General features: G+C 42.9%; 1 pseudogene; it reads right to left on the reverse strand.

The window, feature by feature from the left end:
- Positions 1-952: 952 nt before the first annotated feature.
- LOC100990536 (glyceraldehyde-3-phosphate dehydrogenase-like) lies at positions 953-3,387 on the reverse strand (annotated as a pseudogene).
- Positions 3,388-3,739: the final 352 nt, after the last annotated feature.

Genomic DNA, 3,739 nt, shown 5'->3' on the forward strand with positions numbered 1-3,739 from the left:
ATTTCCTCTGAAAACTCAACTGGGGAAAGATCTAATTTCAAGCTCCCTTGCAGAGTTCTTGGGAGATTCAGTTCCTTGCAGGTTACTAAACTGAAAACCTCAGTTCCCCCTTGACTGTTGGATGCCTTCAGTCCCTTGCTATATTGTCCTCTCCAGCATGGCAGCTTGCTTCATCAAAGCCAATGAGAAAGCAGAAGTGTAAAAGCAAGATGGAAGTCACAATACTTTCTAATCTAATCATGGAAGTAATATTTCATCACTTTTGTCCTATTATACCGGCTAAAACAATTCACTAGTTTTAGCCCACGTACAAGGGAATGAATACCAGGAGGTAGAGATCACTGAATTCACCTTAGAGGCTGGCTACTATACCATCACTGTCAGCATCTAGAGCACCTGGTTGAATGCCATCTATGTGACCTCACCCCACCCAAGATAACTGGCAGACCGAGTAATAAGTAGAAGAAGGAAATCAGATTTTTCTAAAGCCTACTCCTTCCTCACTTTGAAGGCCTTCTGGGAAAGACAGCAAAGTTGAGCTCATATAAACCAAAAGCTCTGGTCCCAGTTCTCTCTGTATGGTGGGGAGAATTTCCCATTCTTTCTTACTTCTGACAACTGGCTCTTCAAGTACACTTCAAATACCTGAGAACCTATTCATATCCATTCTCTGAATGGGAAGAAAATTGCTCCTCCTTGGCAAACATCTTTGGCCTGGGCAAAAGTCCCAGGCTCTCATTAGTATGGGAAACTTTCCACTTTTTTCATTTTTGTGGTCACTGTTCTCTTCTATATCCTTTTATGTATTAGTCCATAAGCACTAAGTTTTGAAAGCACTACGACATTCTAGAGTCCTTGATTGTTCACCCATCCTTCCATTTCTTTATTCAATAAACATGTATTAAGTTCCTATTATGTCAGATGTGCAAATTCTTATGGTAATAAAAAGATGTATGAGACATAGACACTTTATTTAGTCAAACACTCAACAATATTTGAACATCTACTGTGTACAAGGTGCTAAGGATCAATAAAGGAGTAGTGCAGTTTAAGACAACACAACAAAAACAAACTCTTCACTCCACTGGCTGTAACACCTTTCTACTCTGAGATCTTCATGGCACAACTTCTTGAACAAGTGTTGTTTTCAATAGTCACTCTCTTCACATTTTTCTTCTATTCCTCAACATACAGAAGAAATGTGGGTTGGACTTTCCAGTTGAACTTTCAACCCAACTATTTGTGGAAATTGCTATTACCAAATTACTTATGATGTTGCCAAAACAAATGATCAATTCTCTTCCTGTTACATTTCATGCATCAGAAGCATCCAACATAGTGGACCACATTCTTTTTGAAATACTTTCTTCACTTGACTTTTACAACGCCATCCGCTCCTAATTTTCCTCCTGCCGGCCACCGACTCCTACTCAGTATCTTTAGCTGGTCCCTCCTCCTCTGTTCAACCTCTAAATGTCGATATGTCTATTCCAGGATTCAGCCTAGAAACTTTTCCTTTTATCCTTGAATATTCTTACCCTAGCTTATTTCATCTAGTCCTGGGCTTTTAAAAATCACTTTACGCTACTCATGTCCAAGTTGACCTCTCTAGGACTATAGCACAAGGGGTATAATTATTCTAAAGTAACCCAGAAGTTTAATAAGCTGGCCAAGAAGAGGGATTTTCTTTTTCCCAGCATGAGGGACTCTACCTAGTATATGTCCCTATAGAATGGGTGGCTTTCTCTCCTAAGAAAAGGAAAACCCTTTGCACGAGCCCCAAAAACTCTAGGTTCTGGGCAGTTGATTTTCCCAGATAATGTTGTGAACAGCTGGCACCTAAATCTAGACTGTTTCACACCAAAAGCCTGTGTGTTCCTCCATTGATAAAGCTGTGTCCTCATGCTAACACGATAAAAAATTATAGTAAGGGAAACTAGTCTTCCTACACTGAAACACAGACTCATATTGTGAGCCCAGTAATTTCCTGACCATTTATGCATCAGTGTAAGATAGGAGGATGGGGAAATCATGCAATCTATTCTTTTGCTGATTAGTAATCTTTGTGAGTTTTCCTAATACAGCATTTTTTTTTTTTGGCTGAACGCAGAAGAATTTATTGATGGTACACAACAAGGTGGGGCTCCCTAGGCCTCTCCCTCTTCAGAGGGTCTGCATGGAAACTGTGAGGAGGGGAGATTCTCATTGTGGTGGGGCACTGAGTGTGGCAGGGACTCCCCAGAAGCTGAGGGCCTCTGTTTTCCTCTCATGCTCTCGCTGGGGCTGGTGGTCCAGGGATCTTACTCTTTGAAGGCCCTGTGGGCAATGAAGTCGATCACCCTTTTGCTATAGCCAAATTCACTGTCATACCAGAAAATGAGCTTGAGAAAGTGGTCATTGAGGGCAATGCCAGTCCCAGGATCGAAGGTGGAAGAGTGGGTGTCGCAGTTAAAGTCAGAGGAGACAAGCTGGTTCTCAGTGCAGCCCAAGATGCCCTCGAAGGGGAACTCCGATGCTGCTTCAACACTTTCTTGATGTCATCATTTTTGGCAGGATTTACATAGGCAAGTCAGGTCCACAAATAACATGTTGGCAGTGGGGACACGAAACGTCATGCCAGTAAGCCTCCTGTTCAACTCAGGGATGACATTTCCCATAGCCTTGACAGTGCCAGGAGATGCAGGAATGGCATTATGGAGAGCCCCGCGACTGTCATGGCATACTTTCCTGGAGGGGCTATCCACAGTCTTCTGGGTGGCAGCGATGTGTGGACTGTCGCCATAAGTCCTTCCATGACACCAAAGTTGTCATGGATGAACTTGGCCAGGGGTGCTAAGCAGTTAGTGGTACAGGTGACATTGCTGATGATCTTGAGGTTGTTGTCATACTTCTCATGGTTCATGCGCGTCTCAGATATGGGGGCGTCAGCAGAGGGGCAGAGATAATGACCCTTTTGGATCCCTCCTGCAAGCGAGCCCCAGCCTTCTCTGTGGTGGTGAAGATGTCGGTGGACTCTATGATGTACTCAAGGCCAGCATCACCCTATTTGATTCTGGTGGGATCTAGCTTTTGGAAAATGGTGGTTAAATTTGTATTCATGACAAGCTTCCCGTTTTCAGCTTTGACGGTGTCATGGAATTTGCCATGGGTGGAATCATACTGGAATATGTAGACCACGTAGTCGAGGTCAATGATGGGGTCATTGATGGCAACAGTATCCACTTTAACAGAGTTAAAAGCAGCCCTGGAGGCCAGGCACCCAATATAGCCAAACCCATTGACTCCAGGCTTCACCTTCACTGTGGTGCCTTGGGGATGCCGCTGGCGTTGCACAAGAAAATGTGGCTGTCTGTCGAACGGGAGAAGCAGAAAGCTACAGCATATTATTTAACCCATAATTATCATATTGAGAAATTCTTTGCAAAATCTGATACCAATAGGTGGTGACTCAGATGGGCATCACTTGACATAGCATGCTGACCTTCCCCGAGCATCATGTGGACAATTCAGTTGTCTCAGTATTACTTGTTTAAAAGACTATCCTTTTGCTCCAATGAATTACTTTTGTGAAAATCAATTGACCCTATGATTTTGGCCGTTAACTAACACATAAGCAATAATTTCCTCAAAATGGATTATAGGCCTAAATTTAAAGGCCAAATTATACACCTCTTAGGAGAAAACATAGATTAACATACTCATGAACTTGAGTTCGACAAAATCCCGATGTTTCCTGGTA

This window comes from Pan paniscus, chromosome 1 (genome assembly GCF_029289425.2).
Source record: "Pan paniscus chromosome 1, NHGRI_mPanPan1-v2.0_pri, whole genome shotgun sequence".
Lineage (NCBI taxonomy): Eukaryota > Metazoa > Chordata > Mammalia > Primates > Hominidae > Pan > Pan paniscus.